Genomic DNA, 25,954 nt, shown 5'->3' on the forward strand with positions numbered 1-25,954 from the left:
CCTGGGAGCACAACCACCACAAGAATCATGCAACATTAACATGTCTGCCCTCGCTGCGTCAGTGTGCAGCCAGTCACACTGGCGTCAGTGTGCAGCCAGTCACACTGGCACTACAGGGTGGCACAGAGTCACTCTGTTGGAAATAGCCACCAGCAGCAGACATCCCATGAGGGCATTGGGCCAGGTAGGATGTCATTCCAGGTAGCACAATCACAGCATCACACATTTCTTTTTAACGAAGGTACTGGGCTTTTGAAAGAGCTTATTTTGGCTCAGAAAAGGTGGCTGTTTCTACTTCTGCATACTTATCCACAGGATCAGGATAACAGGTTAATAAGGTAATTCACTGTATTGACTGGAGGTAGAGTTTTTTATTGTTTCATGCTACCCCAATCTCTGAGCAATATGAGATTTCAGGGGTTCCATGTGCTCACCCGAGGTTCATATTTCTTTTGGGAACAAGGCACAGAGGAGAATGTGGTGTCTTCATGATATATGGTTTATTTACACCCATATATAACCTGAGCCTACGATGGATGTGTTTGTAGCATCAACACCCCAAAAAGGTATTGATCTCCCATAGCCACAGCCTTGGATTCAAACAGAAATCAAACTTTGCTCTCAAACATTGCTCTGAGTTTTTCTCTAGCCCATCTTGCCATCTCTCACATAGTCCCTTTGCTTCATTTATCTTAACTGCCCATCACCGAGGCTATCACCTCAACACAAGAAGTAAGCCTGGCTTATATTTTAACACTTGCTGGAAAATAAAAGGAAAATAAAAGAAATTACTAAGATAACGTAACACCTCCTGCATTAATGCTTTTTTGTTTTAAATGACTCACATTACCAAGAGCTTAGAGGCAGGCAGTTATGACAGAATGTTTCTTTCAGAAGAAAAACAAAACTGAAATTGTATTTCCTTGTCTTCAATTTAAACTTTAAACTATGAATTAATGCTGCAAAGGTAGATAACATTATTATGTTATCCTTTAGTGGCTAGGGAATTGCCAAGTGCTTTAGTTCTTTGTCTCAGAAGAAATGAGACATGTTAAATTAACGAGACAATGACTTTCTTTCTGTGAGGTATAAAAATCAAAGACTATTTTGCTTTACAATGTAAATTAGTTTCACACAGATGTCATACCCCAGAAGAACAGCTTTATCAGAACTGCTTCAACTGTTGCTTTGCCCTACTCATGTTCTGAATATGTGTTGGGACTTGGTCAGAAATGAGAAATGCAGTGCATGAACACAGACAACCACAGCAAGGGGTTAGCTTACTATAAAGTTCTCAAGGGCACTTGATAAGCTAGTGGTCCAAACTAAACCAGACCAAAAGAAGTCCTATGCGAGTTATCTATTGCAGGACAATAGAAAAAATGCAAATTGTTTATTAAATTTGTGAGGTCCATGCCTTTACACAAAATACCATAAAACATTATTAAAAAGATAAACAATAAAATTATAAAAATAAGATAAAATTCATGCCATGCTGTCCCAGCAAAGGAAACTACCCAAAAAAGCCCCACCATTCAGGAAAGAAGGTACAACAACAGGTTAGGAGAGCAATGGGAGGGACCTCACCATTTCATCCAGGAACCATACCCTAGTTTTCATAGCCTTCACCACAAAGACCGCTACCACGTGAGAAATCCGTGGATCAGCGTCCACCAGTAAAAACTTTACTTGGTCCTCAGAATTGACTATTGATTTGGGAATAGTTTGTAACATCACATCCCTGAAGGCCGAATAGATGGGACAATACAACATGTAATGTGTGAGATCCTCTTTGGTTCTCATATGACAAGGACATATACGCTGCTCTACTGGGATTTTTGCATATCTGCCTGACAGATAGGCCGTAGGAATGGTTTGAAAATGGGCCATGGTGAAGGCTCTCCAAAAGGTGGGATTGGTGATATTCGCCAAGTAATTGGTGCAGGTTTTGACTGTTTTAAGTCGGGGAAACCAGTGGGAGAACCCTGGGTTCTGTATTTTTGTGATGTCTAACAGGGCGTCTCTCTCCAGGATCCATTCCCGAACTTTGTCCGGGCTCCACAGTTTAAGAGTATTAAACTCCGGTAGGGTGTATCTAACCAGGATCTCAGATAGGTTTTGACGCCAAGTGGTGTTCTTTTGAAGAGATACAAAGGCTTGATTGGCCAATAAGGTGTTTGAAGTGTTTGCAAGGTTGATGTAAAATCGTAGGAATCTTAAGTGGGCCCTGGCAGACACAGAGGGTAATCCAACCTCCACCCTCAAGAAAGCTGCTGGGGTTCCTTGAGGAAGGCCTAGAATCCTCTTGAGATAATAATTTTGCAAAATTTCAAGCTGTTCCAACAGCCTCTGCTTCCACCCCCAGAGTTCTATCCCATATAACATCTGGGGAATAGCTTTCCCAACAAAAGCTCTTAATGCCGGGATCACCAGTTGTCCTCCCCGGGTATGGAAGAAACTAAGCAGGACACCAATTGTTCTTCGTGTTAGGATGGTTACAGCCTTAAAGTGGGCTAGCCAACTAGATGTAGCCTGGAATGTAATACCCAGATATTTAAAAAAAGGGCACTGTTCAATCACATGTTCGTCTAAAGACCATCTAAAAGTGTGGCGAGCTCTAGTGAACACCACAATTTTTGTTTTGTCATAGTTTATCTTTAGTAAGTTATGGGAACAGTAGGCTGCGATCCCCTCCAACATGCTGCGTACAATAGCATTTAAGTGACTTCAGGGTGCTGGTGCTGGTGCTGGTGTTTGGAATGTCACCCTGTTTGGAATGTCACCCTGTTAAAATATTGTCGACACCAGGGGTAGCCAATGTAGTGTCCTTCAGATATTGTTGAACTCCAACTCCCATCAGCCTTAGTTATTCTGGACAATGATAAGGTACAATGGGAGTTGCAGTCCAATAACATTTGGATAGCAACATGTTAGCTACTTTCAGTCTACATTCTATGCAATTATGGACTATTTGTAAAGAACTGGAGCCATTTTTAAAGTGAACAAGCTATTAAGGTCCAGCAGAACATGTAATATATGGTCAAAATGCACCAGAACAGTGGTTCCCAATTAGCTAATTACTGAGGACTCCCTATTTTTCAAATCCAAGCCACAGACCCCCTACTTTGATCTCTATGGTAGTTAAACAATAACTATAGTAAACTACAGTCTTCATAAAAGTTTTCAATGGAGTGCATAGCACCTGCAATTAAAATAAGAAGCTACAGACAACTGATTGAACAGAATTTGATCTGAAGCACAGCTTCTTTTTAATTATTTTCCCCCTCAGTCAGTCACTATCATTCTGCCACTCAGGCTCATGGCTTCATTATAAATATTTTTAAGACACTGCTAATTACAAATTATATATATATATATATATATATATATATATATATATATATATATATATATAATTAAACCCTGCAAAGCCTAATGTATTGATTTCTGGCAGATTATTAGCGTGCAAGCAAATCGGTCTGTGTTTCTAGAATAAGACTTGCACCAGACTTTCAGCTTAAATGTTGAATCTAAAGAATGATGATGATGACGACAACGATGATGACGATGATGATTTATTATTTGTGCCCTGCTCATCTGACTGGGTTGCCCCAGCCACTCTGATCTCCCTGCAGAGTTGTAACCAAACTGACAAACAGCTCTCAGCCAGCAGCTACTTATACTATGCCTGTGAGGGAACTTTATATTTGAGAAGCCTTAATTAAAATGCTGAAGGGGACTCTTGTTTCAACAAATTTCTATCTTCTTGGCTAAATATGAAACAAATATTTAGAATAGGAAGCATATACATAGGGGTGGGGGAAAGCCAGAAGTAAATTATCTACTTTAAAGAAGTATTTCAGAACAGGTGCTGATGTATTTTGAAGTAGGCATTTGCTCATTTCTATAGCCTTCTACAATGGAAGATCAGATTATATGGAACAGCCAGCATTGGCTTTTGTACTCAGCTCCTGTTGTTCTGTTGCACAATAGCTGCTGGGTTTGTTTTCTTGTTCTATGCATGTCTCTAATCCTTTGAGTTATGCTAGCAGCTGGGCAAGTTCAGAGAACAGTGAACAGGCACACACATGGCTTGGATGCCAGGACTCGCCAACTCATCCTTCATGTCTCTCTTCTCCTCCACCCCATCCTTTCTCCAGGTTCTCCAGCCAAAGATTAGTGTAGAGAGTTAGAAGCAATGTGAGCTAGAAGCTTAGAGCAGAGTTAGGAGTGATGCCATGGAGAAGGCAGGCAGCAAGTGCAAAGCCAGAGAAGCAGAGCACAATGTTTGATGTCTGTTTGAATCCAAGGCTGCAGGTATGGGAGAAACCTTTTGGGTTGTTAATTGCTGTGAGCCCCTCCATTGTAGGCTTCAGGTTGTGTATATATGTATGTATAAATAAACCATATATCATAAAGACACCACAGTCTCCACTGTGCTTCATTTCCAAAATAAAACACACACCCTGGGTGAGCGCTTGGAATCCCTGGAATTTTGTACCGCTCTGAGATTAGGGTGGCATGCAGTAGCGTTTTAGACCATTGCTAGGAATGTTTATGTTTAATTTATGCCTGTAGAATTAACATTCTCCCCATCGAGTGTGTATTACATGGCCTAAATATTTTAAAATTCACTAAGCAAGTACTTAAATTCTGTCCTCCTCTGAGGTTCTATCCTGATATGAAAACAAAACAAAGCTGTTTGACATGCTCCCTATGTTTTCCTGTGAACAATTAACTGTATTTAAGGATTTAAAAGCTTTGTGCCAGTTTTGTTTGGCAGTCACGACAAATGTCTTTTGCATTTTTAGCACTTATCTAAAAGCAGGAACACATCCTGCCTTGAAGCTTTTATTCATGACTCCAAAGTCATTTGGAGCCTGTAGATATTTTTCCTAACACATTTTCCTAATATGGTTGGCACTATGTGGGTGCTAATCTGGAGTAGTTAAGAGGCTCAGTTTCATCTCCCATACAATGCACTAGAGGTATACTTAAGGATGATAATGTCGTTTGGCTAAAGCATCCTGTTTAAACTACATTCAGGATATGGTTCGGATTACTCAGGGGCAACTATTCCAAATAATGTTTGGTGATGATTTGCAGTTGATCCGGCTGCTAACATAAAGGGATAGTTAATTAATGAAACTCCACAGCCTTTGTACGCAGATGGGGAAAAACATAAGCAGTAAACTACCTCTCTTTTAGTTGCTCATTAGATATTAAGAGTCCATTAACCATGTAATGCACTCATTTAAATTTTGGTTAAGGCCTTCAAGAGATTTGAATTACTCTGTTTAAAAGCCACAGAAACTAAAACCAACATACACAGAGAGAGTGATATGCCTAGAGAAGAATAAAAACTCTTAGCTTGCCAGTTACTCACCTGTCCCCCAATTACAGAGTAGGACGGTGTACACACCATACATCTAAGTCACTACCTGAAGCAGAGTTTGCTCAGGGGACTGGGAGTTGTAGCTCTGTGCAAAGCAAACTAGATTACTCTCCCCCTTTGTGGGGCAGGGAAGAAGAGATGTCCTTTAAATGTATGGTGTGTATGCAGAATATAGACACCTGGCCAATATGTGGCTGTCAGCTTATGTCTTTGAGGACCAAGTCTACTTCTATGTCCACTAAATCCACTAGATCACACTAGAGTTAGGTCAAAGTCACCTCTAAATACACAAATAACTTTGCTCACCTTGACAGGACCAGAAGACACACAAATGCTTGGCCTCTCAGGCATTTCACCTTGTTATCTTAGCATTAAAACAGAAAATAAGGCTAGCTGCAGTGAGGGAAATGTACTTAGCACATGTTCAGAGCCAATCTAGGATCCTCTGTGTAAATGCTTCAAGTATTTCTCATTTCAACATAGTATTTTATTTTACTGTAAAAATGGTTGTAAAATCAATCCAGAGGGAGTGTTTTCTGATGATACATAGCATATGAAATGTTGGAAATACGTATTACCAAGTGCATGGTCTATTTCAGTCATCAGATATATCAGTCCTGCGGCCTATAAAAAGCCATGGCAGTATATGCCACGTTTAGCTGAGAGAAACACATGTTTTCTGCAGTGAACTAAATGGAATGTAAAGGCTGTTTTTGATTGTGTTTACTTAATTAAGATTAAAAAGACGCACTGCTGTATGTTCAAGCTGAGCCTTAGTCTGTGGGAAATGTCAGGCAGCATTAGGCTCATTGTCAACACTGGCCTAATTTCTGTTGATGTTAATTAAAAAGTTTTAGTTCGCCAAGTCAAGGAGAAATAGTGGTTGATGGCCCTGAAGTTAATTTAGAAAGTGGCAACTTGCTTTGTCACTCCGCCTCATGTACTTGAAAATAACTCAGCAGGTTGGAGGAAATAATCCCTCAGTTCAGATGCTTCCTGACTCCGTTTAACACAACACCATGCCTGGCCTTCTTCAAAACCCTGCCAGTGCAATTCTATACATGTCTGCTCAGAGGTAATCCCCACTGTGTTCAATGGACTTACTTCCAGACTAGGATGTAGATTTGTAGCCTGGCAGCATAATCCTCTGCATATTTTACCCAGAGGTAAGTGGTACTGTGGGCAAACAAAGCAGGATGAATTTTCACTAAACAAGTCCTCTGGAAGCAACATCAAACTATGAAACCAGGGAAATCCTGGCTGTGAGTCCTGGAGGACCTGCTTCTTGCCTGGCAGACCTTTTCCCCCTGGTCTAGGAGGGCTGAGCCCTGACTGACTCCAGCTACAAAAGCTGAAGCTGCTGAACAGAATCTTGGACTGTGGGGTTAACTTGTGTGGGTTATTTTTCTGAGGGAGGGGAGTTGAGCCTGGGAAGAGAGGAGCTAGGGAGAGGAAGGGGACAGTTGCAGTGGTTCAGGGAAGGAGGGGGTATGGTGTGGAAGGTGAGACAGGCCGGGTAAGGGGTACACAGCACTGACAGTGACTCTGCCGTGTGCCCATTCCTCCTCCAGCCTGGGAAATTGTTGTCCTATCAGCCAGCTGTTGGGTTTGCAGAATCTGCTGCTGCTGAACCCCAGGTCACCTCTGAACCAGACCTCCCTCATACACAATCAGATTGTGGATGAGGAGGCTGATATGACCTGCATCACTGAGACCTGGGTGGGTGAGCAAGGTGGAGTTTTTCTCACCCAATGGTGCTCACCTGAGTATTCTGTGCAGAATCAGGGCAGACTTGAGGGTCTGGGAGGGGGAGTTAGGTAAAGGTAAAGGGACCCCTGACCATTAGGTCCAGTCATGACCGACTCTGGGGTTACGGCGCTCATCTCACTTTATTGGCCAAGGGAGCTGGCGTACAGCTTCCGGGTCATGTGGCCAGCATGACTAAGCCGCTTCTGGTGAACCAGAGCAGTGCACGGAAACGCTGTTTACCATCCCGCCAGAGTGGTACCTATTTATCTACCTGCACTTTGACGTGCTTTAGAACTGCTAGGTTGGCAGGAGCAGGGGCCGAGCAATGGGAGCTCACCCTGTCACAGGGATTCGAACCGTGACCTTCTGATCGGCAAATCCTAGGCTCTGTGGTTTAAAACCCACAGCGCCACCCGCGTACCGGGAGGGGGAGTTACCGTGGTCTATATAAATGCGCTCTCTCTCTCTCTCTCTCTCTCTCTCTCTCCCTCTCTCTCCTCCCCCCAGTTGGTGTGTGTGTGGGGGGGGTCCTAGAGTGTGTGCTGGTCATCAGGACAGATTGGGGATTCTGCTGGTTTACCACCCGCCTTGCTGCTTAGCAGTCTCCTTACCTGAGCTGACAGAGCTGGTTTCAGAGGCAGTGTTGAGGACTCACAGCCTGCTTATTTTGGGGAACTTCAACATCCCTGCCGAGGGGACTGGCTGTGGGGTGGCTCAGCACTTCATGGTTGCCATGAAGACTGTAGGGCTGACCCAACATGTCACCATCCCAACACATGCAGCACACCACACTTTGGACCTTGTTTTTTCAACTTGGTAGGAAGAAGGTGATCTGAAAGTGGACTTGCAAACTCCACCCATTTGGATTTCTTTATAGAAAAAAAAAATCACACCATGAAACTTTATGAAAGAGGCATTTCTATGAGATGCTGACTTTCATCAACGTTTCAGCTCATTTCTCCCTGTAATTCACTTCTGGGATATGTGAACAAATTATTTTTGTACTGAGTCCAGGATTTATTATCTCAGAATAGTTGATTATGTAAGCACCCGCCCTTCTATTGCCTCACAGCAAGCTCCGAGGCTCATGCCATAAGTTGCTTGTTAATCAAACAGAAGTATGTTATATTTCTGTAGCTTTGCAGTTGAGATTGCCAACCCAGCGCCAAGTTCAGCAAGTGCTAAGCCAGTCTCACTGTCATGCTGAATGCTAATTCAACCGAGTTGTATCATGCTTTTCTCTTTTGCTTGCCATCTGTTTACTCTGATCATTTTTCCCTCAGAAAAATCAGCTTTCCTTTCCTACTTTCATTTGCATGATCAAAATGCAGCATGCTTAATTATGAATTGTAACTGTGCACATTTGAAAACTAAATCAAGGGAAAGTAACTCCCAAAAGTGTTTCCTTTGAGGAGAACTGAAGATTTGGTGTTCATTTCCTTCAGATTTTGATTAGTTTAAGACATGATGTAACGTGCGTGTTCATCTCACCAAATGATGTTAATTTTTTATTGTCACACAGTAAGCAAAAGGTAGCTGTGCTGACCAGAAACAAAATGGATTAATGAGAAGAAGGCTGACTCGGGGTTAAAGTCACAAGGTCTGCAACTCATGGATTATGCAGTGGTTTTCAACCAGTGTGCCGTAGCACCCTGGGGTGCCTTGAATGATGGTCAGGGGTGCCACGGACAACACTGGTCTCTGTCCCTCTTTCCCTCTCTCCCTTCTCTGATACCCTCTTGCGTCTCTGCCTCCCAAAGGCCTGCACAGGTGTTTGTTGCAGCAGCCCTGGCTACAAGCTCCGCAGGTGAATGATGCCTCTGGATCTGGCCAGGGGGTGCTTCCCAGGCCCCTGTGGGGCAGCGTGAGGAGGCACCTCTCTTTGGGGCAGGGGGGCAGCTCAGAGGCCAGGGGCAGCAGCTGTGGCTGTCCAGAGGACTCCCAAGGAAAGGGGAGAGGAAATGAGGTTGAGGGAACACTCCACAAGTGTTTGAAAAATGGTGAGGGGCTGCCAGCTCTGCAGGCAAGGGGTGACCCAACTAGGCTCCTGAGCCCCACTGGGGTGCCACAGAACGAATGTAGTTGGTCAAGGGAGCCGTGGAGTCAAAAAGATTGAAAACCTCTGGATTATGGTACAAGCTAGCAGATTTAATAGGTTAGGCTCTTATAAGTCTCCAAGGCTTCAGCGTTTAGCTGAATTTTTTCTCCACCCAAAACCTGTTTGCCTTCTTTGCTTTACACCCAGCCCAACAAAGATCTCTGGAGAACTCTAAAGTTTGTTCACTATTTTTGATATTTTTGTGGGCCTAACAGACATCCTGTCACACTATAGATTATGGATATAGATTATACACATTTTTGTACACATTATTTGGCTGGAGACCTGTATCCCCAAATTAGATAAACTATGCATTTCGAAGGAGCATTGTGTTTCAAGTTTGCATATTGTTTCAATGAGAATTAAGTAGGTTCACATTAAAATGTAGACCAAGCCAAATTCTTCCCCACCCCTACAATGCGTAATGCCCGAGAGCAATGCTACTTTTTGAGATAAAGAGGTGCCGGAACTCACCATGAACACCTCCATCTTTCTCATAGAATAAAAACGAAACTCTCCATGTGAGGAGAGCAAGCTTTTGTAGTCTTTTTCACAGCCTGTAGTATCTTTGTTCCATCAGTTGTTTGGTTGTTTAGAGGTTATATTTTTAAAAAATAAAAATTTTAAAAACGTGGGTGTTATTTAGAACTACTGCCCAGCAAAGTCACCTTTGAAATCTAAGTACCATTTTTCTTTTTTTAAAAAAAATAATTTTTATTGGGTTTTTACATTTTATAACAACAAACACACACACAAAGACAAGAACACACAAACACACAAATACAATTACATACCCTAATTTTCTTTACCCACTTTCATTGACTTCCCCCCACCCCCTCCTCTTATATCCCAGTTCCAAAGTTAATTCAGCAAGTTCTTACCTAACCTCTTAAAGATATTCATATTGTTTTTAAAAATTAAATTCTTTTTGTTTATCTATATTCAACTTATCCAATTCTCTTATAATCATTAATTTCTTTTTTTTTAAGGTCGATCTAACTTCCCCTCCACAAATTTTCCCTTTATTATATTAATTATAGGTCACATTGACCAAGTAAAACAAAACATAACATTTTATAGTTCTATTCTCTCCCCCCCCTGCCCCGGTTTCTGTCCCTTCCCAGACAAATGTCCAAAAAACAAATAAAAAATAGTTCTTAGCCCGGATTTCTCACGTCCGAGGCGTCTGATTCTCTGTCAGTCCCTCTCTGCCAACTATGTTGGTAATCCTCTTTGTTGGTCCTAAGACCCCGAAGGAGTTCAGTCAGAGTCACATCATTTTTTCTTTCATCCAGAATGTTAAAGAGTGTTTGCTGCGAAAGACCATCTAGTTTTCCATACTCAAGAGAAAAGTCCCAATCATGTTGCTTTATTCTTTTTAGTTTTAATATTCCAAGTACTCCAGGGACTTCTCTCTTCTTCTTTCTCATCTTTCGCAGGTTTGTAAACCTTGCTCATACTCTAACAATGCAGATTCCTGGTTGATATTTTCCACTTGTAGTGTCTGAACTCCTTCTTTCTTCTCTGTCAATTCCAAAGGCATCTCTTCCTGCTCAGCTGCAGAGTTTTTATCATGCGTCTCCTTTGTGCATTCAGCAGAGTTGTTTGTTTCAGAATTCAAGGTCATAAAAACTTTACTCAGAGCCATACTCTGCTCCTGCAGGATTCCCACGAGAAAAAACATTTTTTCTATCTCCGCCAGTAATTTTCCCTCTGCAGCCATTGTAATGTCACTAATTCCCCCTAGGGGGCTTTCAGTTATTTAGTAGTCCTTTTCCAATAATCTGTTACTTTGTTATTATCAATACTTTGTTTCCAATCGCCTCAGTCCAAATGTATCAGCTTTAATTCCAAGAGTTGTTAAATAACAAAATTCTTTACTTTGTCCGCCCGTTTGACAGCTTCTTTGACAGCTGTCAAACTCCTTTCACTTCTTCCTCCGGCACCCAAATAGGACACTCCCGGGTTTTTGGGGGGGGATTACACACAAAGTTCCAAAATTCCCTTTCTCTCCAGCACAAAATCTTCTTCTATCAAATTTGTGAAAAACTTTTAAATCATCAAAACAGTGTTCATTCCGCCTTAATTCTCCGTTCCTTGCTTTGAATCGTCTATAAGTAGAGGGGGTGCGGACTTCCCTTTAACACATCCCCCGATCGTGCCAAATTCACAGGATAAAATTTTTAAAGTCCAAATTCCACTACTCACGGGTCCTTTGTTATCCAGTCCAAATTTTGGGAAGAAAGTCAGCGCTCTCCGGCCATGGCTTGCGGCTTCACTCCACTGAAGTAGCGGTCTACTCTCAGCACCACGCCACTCTCCGTACCCTCTCCGCAGCCTTTAAAAAGGCTCTTCGTGGGTCGGGGAGGGCGCTTAAGGTGCCCACCGAGTCACCAAGTCCGCAGGCTTCCGCGCCTGCGGTTTCTGAGGGTCCCTGTGTCGCCGGCACGGTAAGACCCGTCCTCAGTAGAGCCGATTCCCTCCGGAGCTCGGAGGGAATCCGCCATTAGCCGTTCGCGCTAACCCGGAAGTTCCTAAGTACCATTTTTCTTGTTGCTTTTGAAATTCAGGCAACCAAGGGTTGCCTCACAGCCAGCAGCGTAGCCTATGCTGCATTTAGAAACAGGCAGATACTTAACTTTTAAAAGTCATTTTTTTCTAGTAGATTCCTGGAATGTACCATATTTTTCGCCCCATAGGACACACCGGCCCATAGGACGCACCAAGTTTTTTTGGGGGGGAAATAAAGGGGGAAAAAATTATTTCCCCCCCAGGCGCTTGTGGGGCCGGCAGCGGGGAGAAGCGCTCTTCTCCCCACCGCCCGCCTGCAGACCAGGTCCGGGGACAGCGGGAGGACGCGCTGCGCCTCCCAGCTGTCCCCGGAGCTTGCGGGGCTGGCGACCGGGAGAAGCACGCGTCTCCCCGCCGTCAGCCTCCAAACCACATCGGGAGACAGTGGGATGGCGGCGTTCCACCTCCCCTCTGTCCCCCGACCTTGTGGGACTGGCGCTGCAGCTCTCCTGAAGCCTGGAGAACGAGAGGGGTCGGTGCGCACTGACCCCTCTCGCTCTCCAGGCTTCAGCGAAAGCCTGCATTTGCCCCATAGGATGCACACGCATTTCCCCTTCATTTTTGGAGGGGAAAAAGTACGTCCTCTAGAGCGAAAAATACAGTAAATTCTTGGCTTTGCAACTAATATAACAGAAAACAAGTTGTGGCAATAAGTAAATATATATAAAAATCCCATCATCACCACAGCACACAGGAAGAACTTGAAGAATGTATGCACTGTGTTAGGTTACTTTTTTTTTAAAAAAAGGTGAGAGTTTCAGAAATCCTTCTGTCAGGAGGTAATGAAGAGGACCCAGTGGGTTGGCTTTTAAAGAGGATTAGGCAAATTCATGTGACGCAGGCGGCACTGTGGGTTAAACCACAGAGCCTAGGACTTGCTGATCAGAAGGTCGCCGGTTCGAATCCCTGCGACAGGGTGAGCTCCCGTTGCTCGGTCCCTGCTCCTGCCAACCTAGCAGTTTGAAAGCACGTCAAAGTGCAAGTAGATAAATAGGTACCGCTCCGGTAGGAAGGTAAACGGTCTTTCCGTGCGCTGCTCTGGTTCGCCAGAAGCGGCTTAGTCATGCTGGCCACATGACCTGGAAGCTGTACGCTGGCTCCCTTGGCCAATAAAGCAAGATGAGCGCCACAACCCCAGAGTCGGTCACGACTGGACCTAATGGTCAGGGGTCCCTTTACCTTTACCTAGGCAAATTCATGGAATATTAAGCTATCAATGGCTATTAGCCATGATGGCTATGTTGTATCTTCACTGTTAGAGGCAGTATGTCTCTGAACAGCCATTGCTGAGAACTGCAGGTGGCCAAGTGCGGTTGCACACGGTTCCTGCTTCCCACAGGCATTTGGCTGGTAACTTGAGAACCAGATGCTGGACTAAATGGGCCACTGGCTTGATCCCGCAGGCTTTTTTTAGGTTCTTAGTATTTAACAATGACTCATGTATGTATTTGTATAGTACACATACAAAACTGAAGGATGTATATAGCAATGAAAACTAGTCAATGTGTTCATGAAAGCCACCCCTTCCTCCAGTTTGGCATGGCTCTAGATATGTTACAAAATACATTATCATGCACTTTACAATATTTCAATGAATAGCTAGCATTGAAATCCTCTTCAACTGTTGCTTTTTATGCTGACCTCTAGTGGACAAAATGAGTATTAAATGGAATAGAAAGAAAACCAGAAGATTACAGATTAGCTGTGTTCATATATGAATCGAAACAGAGCACCATTTTTTAAGCAGAAGACTGCAAGTCCTTGCAGGGGACCTAGTCCAGTTTGAAATATGGCCATTTGTTATCTTATGAGAGAGGGCTACTTTTTAATCACATTGAACCTGTTTATAGTGAAGTGTATATAACTGATCTACACCAGCAGGTATTTAAAAAGCTACGAAACATTTGCGGCCAGCTGGTTTATTGTGGCATAACTGAGATGAATTACTGTCCCTTATGGAGGATAAACAGAGCTGACAACCTAACTAAAAACTAAATATAATGGGTGTGCAAAACACACCCTCATTTTTTGGAGCATTAAAAATATAGGATCATTCAAATGTAATACCAAACCATGGCTTGTTGGTATGAAAATGAATCCTAAGAAGCCTTAGTGCTTTGTGTTCATGTCACAAATGATAGTCTGCCCTTTTTTTGGTTATTCAGTATACTATGGTTTGCTACAAACTGTGTTTGAAAGTTTCCAACTACCATAAAGTTTCTAATTACTATACATGATGGCACAATGAAGGTGGAAGAAAACAGTACATTCATAAAACTAAAAAAATTCCTTCCAGTAGCACCTTAGAGACCAACTAAATTTGTTATTGATATGAGCTTTTGTGTGCGTGCACACTTCTTCAGATACTTTCTTCTTAAAACCAGACTGTGTGTGGTATCCAAAAAAGAGTTCATTTATCACAAGGACTTCTGGCTGCACAACAGAACTCCTCCCTCTCTTTTTCTTCTTCCACACCCCCTAACACTGTTCTGTGTCTTTCCCCAGCCTTCTAGAGCAGATTTGGAGACGGTAAGGGGGCAGGTGGGGAGATGAGAGGAAGGGTAAGTCCCGTTGCACAACAAAAATCCTTGCACTAGCAGAACTACTTTGTTAGATACCACCCTAGGGTTTACAGTCTTATAATAGCGAATGCAAGGAACAACCAAGTGAGAAATGGCTCATATATATATGAGGGAAACACTTTCAATACTTTCTAAAAGCCCAAGAAACATAATCATTGTATAACATTTAGATCACTGGGCTTTGCATACACCCAAAAATCCTTAAAGAATTAAAATGTTCGGATGACGATGACAACAACTACTCCTCACTTAAATCAAGCTCTATTTTTGGAAAATTAGAAGGCAGTTAACAAGCAATTGTTTTTTTGAAAAGGTATCCAAGATGGAGGAAAATATTACAGGCCAGCTAGCCTAATGCCTCTTCTGTCTAAACTGATAGACAGCATTGTTAAAGTATAACGATTAGAAGGAAGAGAAAGCCTTGCTAAGGAAGACACCACATGATTCATTTATACCCCGTCTCTTAGCCATGGGCCAAAGGTTCCCCACATCGGCATAGTGGGTGAGGTTCCCATGTTTCCTACTTGCATGTCATCTTGTTTTATAGACATGCAGACATAAAAGTGGTGCCAGCAGTTTGCATACTTGAAGAAAAGTATCTGAATTGACACCAGAAGGCCCAACTAACAAGGTCAACCGGACTACCAAATTTGGTAGCAACTTTAATATCTGTATATGTAGTGTGCTCCAAAACAAGTACAGTAGTACCTCGGGTTAAGTACTTAATTCGTTCCGGAGATCTGTTCTTAACCTGAGGTACTACTTTAGCTAATGGGGCCTCCGGCCGCTGCACGATTTCTGTTCTCATCCTGAAGCAAAGTTCTTAACCTGAGGTACTATTTCTGGGTTAGCGGAGTCTGTAACCTGAAGCGTATGTAACCCGAGGTACCACTGTATTAAATATCTTTTATGCTCAGTGGATAATTAAGTACCGTACTGTATTTTCTCAGTGGGATAGCAATCTGTACCTCAGAGCCACCCTGTGCACAGGAGTCATTGTGTGGATAAATTCTGAACTTGTGGATTAGCTGTCTTGAACCTGGCTTTAATTTCAAATCCTTTTTTTAAAAAAGGGATAGTCTACATGAAAGTGCTTAGGACTCTTGCTGTTTTTGCATTTCAAATTGAAATGGTGCAAGAGTTCATGCTTGTCCACAAGAGGGTAGCAAGATTACATAGCTGCTAATTTATGAAGATTTCAAGAATATGCCTGTTAGTGGTGCTTTTTTTAGGGCCCGTTGTTTTTCAAATGGGAACTCTGATCTAAATATTGGTTTTCAGGTGTCATGAATCAGATTCTGTAGTGTAAAAGCCATTTAAAAAGATGTAGGTCACTGATTTAATTGGAGACATCCTATTTTCGTTAGAAAAATATTGTGTTTTTGGCACCATGTGTCTTACAAACTGGGTTTAAATTTATGAAAACTTTTTACAGGAGGAAGAGATGTGTGATTTGGGTCTCCACAGAAACATGGAGTGTCAACACCATGTATTACAAATAGAGTGGAGGTGAGGAACAGGGTGAGGTACTTGCCTGCTCCTCCACCATGGCAGATGTTATGTCCAGGTAGAATATATGGCATGCTCTCCAGTATTCCCAGCCCACTGACCAGCAGAACCAAGAGATGTGATCTGATCCTTGATGATTCCTCTATCCCCACCACAAGTGACCCATCTACTCTAATCTGCTTGAGGGTTGGAGAATCCCTCTGGAGCATATGGGGTGCATGTGAGCCATGGGTTAGAGAGAGCACCTAAAACTCCCTCTTTCCCCATTCTTCTGATTGATTTCCTCCACCAGGTAAGAGTCACCACTGGACACCATGCATGAACTGGGTCAGAAAACCATAATGAAGTATGAATATATTGGAGTTATGATAACTTTAAAACAGGATGAAAGTGGAGTAAAAACTAAGCACTTCTATAAACTTGGAGTTAAGAGGATGCTTTTTTGACAATTAATAATAAATGATTCCCAAATGTCAAGTTACTTGGATGTGACTCAGCAGAAACTGTAGCTATTGGGAACTTAAAAATCTGTGTCATGAAGCCACTGAATGAAGCTGACAGACTTGTGGAAGAGACAAAAACACAATTAGTAGAGAAACATGTTGATTTTTACCCCAGCTTAGTAAAGAAAAATACTTTAGATTCATCATATCCCATTTACAACGGTTAGACAAACATCTATTTAAATCCAAGTTTGTGAACTGGGCTGCTTGACTGGAAACCTGATTTCACATGTCAGCTTCTGGTAGAATCAGGACCACATCACCTTCTCAAGGTAGAATGGGGAAAATATCTATGTAAATCAGGTTCTGGTTATTTCCTTAAAATATAGCAGATTATTAAATGCCAATAACAAACGTTTGAGAACACTGACTCTCCCTGCATTGCCCCCAAATAAGCACATTAAAAAGTACCAGCTGGTTCACAATGTATTTCAGTATAGCATTATTAAAATACATTGATGTTAAAAAATTTGAAAAAAACACATTTTACTATTTACATGTACTGTACACAGCATAATATATAAATATAAGACTGTGCCTATTGTAGGGAGTTTTAAGAGAATATTCTGGCGGATAGGCCCATCTTAAATGGAAGTAGAATCTATTTTGGTCTTCGCATTACAAAACTGCAGATATTTACCAGCAATATAGCTATTGATCCAGCAGAGAATGTGATATCCTTTCCACAGTTGATTAAGGCATTTCATAAAAAAGCATCAGTTTTAGTTTCATTGCATTTTACTTTGTTAATCATGCTCCAAGCAGTTCAGGGCATTCAGCTTGTTCTTCAGCAATTTGGTTGCATTTCCAAATCAGACTATAATTCACCTCTTCAGTAATCACACTGTCATTTTTGTATGCTGGGTGGCTAGCGACAAATTGGCGCATCCATCGAGCAGCTGTCATTAACTCTCCTGATGCCCTCTTTTTTATTAGTTTCAGGTATTTTAAAATGCTGCACCTTGTATCCACATCCACTTCCACACTTTCAAGGTAAGAGTTTAAAATTGGAAGTAATCCAGGAAACGTTCCCTTCTTCCCATTGATAATTGTATCTATGCTCATTAAGATATACTCTTCGGTGTCTGTTTCTGGAACATTCTGAGCTGAGCCACATCCACCCACTGCAACATTTCCACATTTATAAATATCTTTTCTGAAATAAAACATGCCCTGCTGGACAGCATCTCGTTTCTGAGCCACTTTAATGTTTTCATCCACCTTGGACAAAGGAATAAGAAAGTCTAGTTTGTATGAGAGAATGACTCGTGTCAGCAACACCACAAATGCAACATACGCAGAATTTTCAAAGTCTGTTAACTGGACATCCATGGGTCTGAACTCAACCCTCCATCCGATATCTGAATTGGGAGGAGGAGGTTTAAATCTCATTGACTGCCAATTCGTGGACTGAATATTTTCAAAGTGGTCAGATTCATTTGCATCATCCAAGTGTAGTTTCTCTTCAAAGATAACCAATGGATCACGAATAAATAAGTGAGCAATGTGTTGGGCCAAAAGATGGTCAATGCCTTCTTTTACCAGCTGCTCATAGATTTCTTTATCTACTACCAAATCAATGTCGTTGTATTTTTCACCACTTTCAGAGAGGTAAGCGTCTATGGAATCATATCTGGATTTGTTGATTCTGTAGCGGTTGTTCTTTAATGGCTCCAACCCCTTCTCCTCCCTGGTTCTATCGTCTACTGATGCAGATATTACTCCCCAACGGCAGTCAACATCCGTCACATAGCCCCGGTAGAATGGAGCTGCAGCACTTAATGCCATCAGAATGGGACACATTGTGGCTAGCTGGTCATAAAGGTATCTCGCTTCAGAAATGCTGCAAGCCTGAAATGTTACTTGAAGGCAGCAGTTGCCCATTCCAAACCCCATAGCATCCATATATACATGGTCAGGCAGGGCTGCTTTTGCTGCTTCACCATCATCATTAGGAAATGTTTCTATAAACGGCGATGGGGTATTCCTGTCCTTAAATATTGGTATGTTTATCACTACTTTTTCTCCTCTTCTGTGCCGAATGTTTCTCGTTAAAGTACCAAACCTGGGGTGTTTGCTGATGGCTTCATCTGGGAAGAAGAGGGACTTGGAGGCTCCTGTCTCAACAGGCGTTGGGACACAATCTGGTACCGTAAATCCCGGGCAACCTAATCTTGGAAACGATGTTATAGTGCAAAGAGCTTCATTTTGTTTCAGCACTGATGCCACTTCCTGCCGACGCTTTCTCATGTTCTCTTGCACAGTGTTAAATTCAGACATTGTTTCTCCATATGGCTGTCCAGGAACCCCTTCAACCATATAGCATCCATATTCTGGCTTCCACAGAGTTGGATGGTTTGAGTCTACCCTTTCAACCTTGTCTTGCAAAGTATGTGCAATTTCTTCTCCAGTTAAGGACAATCGTGCTCTCTTATTTTCATGGTCAAAAGCTACCACCATGTATTCTACCTCATCCCCCCACTGGAGCATATCCTTGCGCCTTTCCCCGACAGCTCGGTAGATGTGCAAAAACTGGAGGATGCCGTGCTTGCGCACATGTTCTGCATGCTGCTGCGTCTTCTCCCAGCTCATTGGGCAGCCCTGTGTCAGAAGCCCCATGGCCCTCAAGGGAAGCCGTGAGGAGAGCTGAGATACCACAGGAAGGAGACATAGGAAGTGGCTGAGGGGACGGAAAGCTGTGGCTGCCGAGAGGGTGTGGGAAAGAAGCAGATCAGCCGTGATGAAAATTATTTCAGATGGTGTAAAAGGCAGAAGAATTAGGAGGAGGGAGAGAAAGGAAGATATACTACTATTCTCTTAACTTCTCTTTCACTTCCATTAAACTGCCTGGCCCCCAGGATGGAGTGGTCCCTGGTTCATGCTCTTATGGCTACACTGGAAGAAGAAAGTTTTGAGGAGGCTGTCAGCGACTGTGTATATATAGATGTACTGTGTATAGATGCATGTGGTAGCAATGACTGTGTCAGCAGCAGGGCACACTTGGTTGGGGGTAGAGGAGGGACGTTGGTCCTTTATGTTGAATTTCTGTAATGGGATAATTTGCTTTGTCCTAGGTTGAAGGAGAGAGCGTACACAATTTTTTATATATAAATGAGCTGAGTGGGTTGGGTTGTTGTCCTCAGCGCAAAGCCAACAATGGCAATCCACCTAACTCACATGCGCAGCGGAAATCATGTGACGTATCTGTGGTATTGTCAAGGAGCATGGCTAGTTGGAGGCCACAGAAGGGCAAAGAAGTTCTGGTCTGCAGGGCAGGAGTTTGGCCCTTTTCGAGCCGCAGTCTTTAGACCAAGGGGGTGGAGCTTGGGAAAGAAGGACATGAAGAAGAAGAGATGCATGTAGTATATTAGTAAAGAGAACACAGTGGTCAAGTAGATGGAATACTGGAGAAACAGAGTCATGGCAACAGGTGCTAGGCAATGGTTGTTAGCAGGGAGGCGCGGCAGTTGGAAAATGTGGTTGGAAAAATTGTTGTTTGTCTGTTTCAGTGTTTGCATCGGTGCCTTGAGCCACATCCCAGAAGGAGCTCCCTGAGCATTGATAGTAGAAGAGGTACCTCTTGTATACTGTTTTCGACACCTACCAGAAACATTGCATAAACAAGTCTCTCCAGCCATGTAGATCTGACATGTATTTGAATATGTAAATTTTATTTTATAAAGTATGCATTTAAAACTGTTGATTTTATTTTTTGGGGGAAAAGGCTACTTTTTTTTTTTAAAATCTCATTTTGTAGGTAATTTTAACGAATATTTTGTGTAAACTGTTTAAGGTCCTGACAGTTAAATAAAAAGCAATAAATCACAGATTCCTCTTCACTTGAACTCATGGCTTCATAAGGACTCAAATGCTGGGCTGTGTGTATGTGTGCTTATTGGACTGAGCAGAGCCATCCCTCTGTTAGTTTCTGCCATCTTGGATAGCCTCCTGCCTGCCACTGCTGACACTGCCCAAATATCCTCATTCCTAATGTGAGTGCAGGTGGAAGGCCTACTGGCAATATTTTCACCAGCAGAACTGTGCAGGTAGTCCTTTAATGGGCACCCTCAGATAAGGATAGGGCCAGCCAACCCAGGACCTACTGAGCTGCTGTCATAACTGGTGTTAGCTGGATCTAAGCCAAATCAAAGGCCTAATCAATGCAACAGCTGGAAGCTGGTGCAGCAGTTAGGCCCAATCTGCCTACTTCTTCACTTTCTGCTGCCACTGTTATGAGTGGGCAAGCTGGAGGTATGGCAATAGCTCTGCCACTCTGCAAACCACAGTAGTTGCCACAGCAGCGAATAGTTTGCACTGTAGTCCATTCACAGTCCAAACTCTAGATGTCTCCCTTGAACTTGATCTCACTAGTACCCTTGCAGAAAAACTTGAAGACAATTGGTTTCTTCTGCTAGCACACACTGTACTGAAGTTCTGTGGTGATCTCAAAGTTCACCCTGGTCTTCAAGGTGCTGGTGGTGATCACGACACTGCTCTCAGTATTGTGTATGATAGCCTGTTTATGTTCCTACAAATTTTGCTCCAAGGGGAAGAAGTCCTGAAGGCTGGGACAACAATGAATCTAATGGTCAGCTGAATAGAATTATGAATGTTACTCAGGATTTGGTGTATTACATGAGCAGAGACAAGAAATTGACTCCTAAGCATATTCAACTTTCCTCCACAATTCACCAAGCAAAGAAGCAATTAAGTTAGTGGAACTTTTTTTTATACAGCTGAAGAATGACATGAATTATGAACTATGAGCATAACTTCAGAGACAGCACATGTGTTAACAGATCAGTGGACTGAAATTGAATTTCTGAGGTGGTTGGTAGTCAAATATTTAGACGTGCCAAAAATGCCACAGACAACAATAAAGCTCATTTTAAATAGAATAGTATCAAACCTGGCAGCAAGTCAGGTGTCAAGTCCAAAGTCTGGGGGATCAATCGACACAAGCAAAGTCCAAAGGTCAGGAAATGCAGTTCAAGCTCAATGAAAGTAATCCACACTTGAAGTCCAGCAGTCAGGATACAGTCCAGAGTCAAACCCAAAGTACAGTCCTGTAGAAATCCAGGAGTATCCAAGCCAAGGCCCATCAACACGGGCTGTTGAACAGACACAGCACCTGAGCTCTGCTTCCCCTTTGTACTTTGCATGCTGACTTCAGCAACTGGGCTTGATGAGGCATGTGACCCTCACCTGTTCCAAGCCACCTCCAGCTGAGGAATCACGTCCCTCCTCTCAGAGCTAGTGAGCCCCACCTGGCTAGCTAGTCAGCTGGGCTGTGGGTCCTTGCCTGCCTCAGCCTCTTAGAGCACCCATCCTGCTTCTCCCTACACTTCAGATCCCAGTGTGTTCGTGGAGAGAGCAGCCCTTCTGGCTCTGGTGATAGTTCCTGCTGCTCTGGTTCCTGTGCATTGTGTCCCTTCCTCTTGTCATCCTCCATCACCCTGTGAATACCTCCTTCCCCACCCCCTGCTTGCTATGGTGTGTCCCAGTCCTGGCTACACCCTTCACTAGGTTCCTCTTTCTACCCCCCCCTTGTCCTGCCAGTTCATGACACAGAATCATAGAGCTGTAGAGTTGGAAGAGGTATCCCAAGGGCCATTTAGTCCAACCCCCTGAAATGCAGGAATCTCAACTAGATCCTACATGACAGACAGCCATCCAACCTCTACTTAAAAACCTTCAAGAAGGAGAGTCCACCACCTCTCATGGGAGTCTGTTCCACTGTCAAACATGTAAAAATTAATAATTTCCCCATTGAAACTACATTTTATGTACTTTAATAATCCCACTGAAAAAAGTTGTACACCACAGAAAAAAATTGCAGTGACAGTTTTATGAACTGATTTCTTTTTTAAAAAAAGTTCATGGTAATCCTTGGCAAAGTGGCTACAAAATCTGACATGAAAAATGTGAAGGGTTTGCTAGATTGTACACAGTAACCAGAAATGTGAGAAATTGTTGCCATTTTCCAAGATGGCAGCCAAACTAATGAGAAAAAAATGCTTTGTTTCTAACATCCAGATTAAAATGTCAGAATTTGTACCCAACATTATTGATGAGCACATAAGCCTGCTTAGTTAATTTTGCACAGATATGTGAAGGGTTCTCATGTAGCCCTGAATATCTGTATGTGTGAGCAAATTGGAACATCACAACATTTAAAAATCTGTTCCTATTTACATATAGTTAAAATACAGCTCTGTAGTTTTAGTATAATGATTAACCATTACATATATTTGATTATATGTAACTGAAAACAGCAGGAGACTCCAAAATACAGAAGCTGAGTGTGCGCATGTGTATATTTCTGTTGTATGTTTAGTTTCCAGTGATTTATAATGCTTTGAAAACCTAATAGAATAAACACAGGAAAAAGGAAACTAGAAGCTTATTAATTTATTGGTAGGAAGCTATCAGTGGAATGCATTCAAAAGGAAATGTTACTAGTGACAATATGAAATAAAAAAGAAGAAACTCTAAGCATTTTTTAAAAGAAGAAGAAGAAAGCTTAGAATACTTTGACATGTTTTTTTAAAGAAACATATCAGGTTCTTTTCTCCAAAGAGAGACTTTGGCAGATACCTGCCTAAAATGTAAATAGAAATATTCTAGAATCAAGTCAAAGCTTTAGAAGTGTAAATAGAAAGAACCTGCTGAAAGAATTCCAGCAATGCATTTTTTAAAACAGTAGAAAATAAACATGTTAAAGGCATAACTTGGGATAAGTTTACGCTGCTTATGCACCTCTTATCAGAATCCTATATAATCAATGACATACTGGAATCAGATTTGCCACTAGGTGGAGACTTTTGTCTAACTTCTCTTATTTTAAACCTTGTTTTTCAATCTCCCAGAACCTGAAGATATATATTTTTTAAAAACTACTGTTGGCTGTCTTCTGACAATGCTATTCCTTTTGCTGTTACTGTCACTGCATGTGACAGGAATGGGTTGTGGCTATAATCCAATCTTTTTTTGGCAAAGAAGTTGCCAACTGCTAGTTGAATGGAAAAGGATCAGATGGAAAGGGGAATACATACTGCTTTTCTCCAATAACCATTCCTAATATCTTGTTTAGGCATTTCTTTTGAGCATATGGAGGAAGGTGAATCCCTTTGAACAAAACAGGAGATGAAATTAAGACTTGGCAGCAACAGAGACCTCTGAACTGATGACATGCCAGATTTTCCAAAGCTGCATTTTCATTGAAATTCTTACACAATCTCCTTAAATGTGAGCAGAACTTCTAGACAAACAATAGTATATCAAAGTTGCAAAAGCAGAGTAAAGCTGAGACAGCTCTATAGATAGTTGAACCTGTGGGGCTGTGCAAAGGCAGAACAGCTGATAAGAACATAAGCCTACAGTTGTACCTTGGAAGTCGAACGGAATCTGTTGTGGAAGTCCGTTAGACTTCCAAAATGTTTGAAATCCAAATCACAGCTTCTGATTGGCTGCAGAAAGCTCCTGCAATCAATCAGAAGCCACAGAAGCCCCACTGAACATTCAGGTTCTTCTGGGTTTGTGGCGTTTGGGAACAAAAATGTCCGAATTCCAGTGCGTTTGACAACCAAAGTACGACTGTATAAGAAGAGTCTACTGAATGAGGCCAATGGCCCATTTATCGAGCATCCTGGACAGAAATAATAAGAAAGGGATATGTATGGCCACCCTAGAAAACAAGGAAAAAAAGAAACTGAGAGGAACAGGGGCTAAGGGTTGGTTGGGGCATTGTTCCACCTTACACAACACAACCCCACTGGCTTTGATAAGTATTGGCAGACTCTAGCATTAAGTTCCAAAGATGGTTAATGTTGGAGTGGTTCAGGGAAAAATTCAGTTGTTGCACCAGAATGTCAGGGCTGGGCTATGGGCAGTAAGTCACAAGCTGGGAACTGGGAGTCTGGATTGAAGAGTGATCAGGTGAACAAGGGCTCAGGTGAACTTTGTTGCTCAAGCAAAACACCACTGGGACAGGAAACCCTCTTATTCTCTTTCCTGCCCAGGAGGAGCCATTGTCCAGTCCGGCAGGCACAGCCAGTCCAGGGCAGAGAAAGGTTTTAATTGAGAGGTTGCAGCTATGCACTTTACCACATGGGGCAGTAGTCAGCAGTTGCTGATACAGAAGCTGTACAGTCCACACACTTGAAGCACCTTTAAAACCTTTATCCCATCAATATCCTTTGAACTGTAGTTTACCCCTCAAAGAGGATTCTTTGGGAACCAGGAGCGGGTGAGGGTATTGGGACGATTGCCCCTGAATAACATGTTACCTGGTGACCAGATTTTTTTTGCTTGTCTGCTAAATTGTCACTTCTGCCCATCACTCAATCTCTGCTTTAGCTGGCATTTCAGTTTATTGCCTCTTTTTATATTTAACCATTTTTGTCAGTAAATCATGATGTTACTGAGAGAGCCTCTCAGAACCTATTGTTGATCTAATGGGGTTATTTTGTTTCTTGAAAGTATGTTTTTAACCAGCTTTCCACTTTGATATGTATATCCATAATTTTGTTAAATGGACAGGCTCTTCACCCACGAATTCCCAACTCAGTTTTCATTGTAGCTCATATTCTCCATTTATATTTCACCCTTGGTATGCATTCTTTATCATTAACATATGTATTGAAAAAGATTTGGCTGAATACAAAAAGCACAAACCAGAAGGAAAGCCCAACAGGGAGACTAGAAAAGACATGCTTGGGGAAAACACATCTTTATAATGAGCTGTGATCAGGAAACTTTGTAGTGTGAAGCATCATTTGGGAGAGATCAGAGTGGAAGGATTAATTCAATTCTGGCCAAGTGCTTTACTCTTCTTGCTCCCACTTCTTCTATTTCCTCTGCACATTTTATGGGAAATTAATTTTGCACATGTTTTCAGCCTCTTATTCACAGACGAGTGTGACATAGTTCAGAAAACTGAGCTAAGAAACATCTTTAGGCTGTGAGATATATATGCCAAGTATAGTTGAATACTGAAAAACAAAGGTTCTTTCTTGAATTTCTCCCCCCACCCGAATAAATTGGACAACCCCCACACAATCTGACTTTGTACTCAGGTCTAGAATGTAAGCATATTCATTTTGTAAGCATCTCATTTTGAAGAAATCTCTACAGAGTGGAGTGGACATCTTGTCTTATCTGAAAGGTAGTGAGAAATGGTCTTTATTGCCATAAGTAGCATGAGTTTGACCAAACTGCGGGAGGCAGTGGAAGACAGGAGTGCCTGGTGTGCTCTGGTCCATGGGGTCATGAAGAGTCGGACACGACTAAACGACTAAACAGCAACAAGGGGCATGGGTGGCACTGTGGTCTAAATCACTGAGCCTCTTGAGCTTGCTGATCAGAAGGTTGGCAGTTTGAATCAGTGCAATGGAGTGCACTCCCGTTGCTCTGTCCCAGCTTCTTCTGCCAACCTAGCAATTCAAAAGCACATCAGTGCAACTAGATAAACAGATACTGCTGTGACGGGAAGGCAAATGGTATTTCTGTGTGCTCTGGTTTCCATGACGGTATCCCGTTGCGCCAG

The 25,954-nt window shown here is 42.4% G+C and overlaps 1 long non-coding RNA gene and 1 pseudogene across 2 annotated transcripts in view; both read right to left on the reverse strand.

The window, feature by feature from the left end:
- Positions 1-7,864, reverse strand: part of LOC309340048 — a 36,181-nt gene extending 28,317 nt beyond the window's left edge. The window contains exon 1 of the long non-coding RNA XR_014155767.1: positions 7,756-7,864. This is a non-coding gene — a long non-coding RNA (uncharacterized lncRNA). The remainder of the gene's footprint in view (positions 1-7,755) is intronic.
- Positions 7,865-16,834: 8,970 nt separating this feature from the next.
- Positions 16,835-20,136, reverse strand: LOC309339999 (glutamate--cysteine ligase catalytic subunit pseudogene; annotated as a pseudogene). Its single transcript has one exon. The product of its transcript is annotated as a glutamate--cysteine ligase catalytic subunit pseudogene (transcript).
- Positions 20,137-25,954: the final 5,818 nt, after the last annotated feature.

Source organism: Podarcis erhardii (assembly GCF_964252035.2).
Source record: "Podarcis erhardii genome assembly, chromosome: 4".
NCBI classification, from domain to species: domain Eukaryota; kingdom Metazoa; phylum Chordata; class Lepidosauria; order Squamata; family Lacertidae; genus Podarcis; species Podarcis erhardii.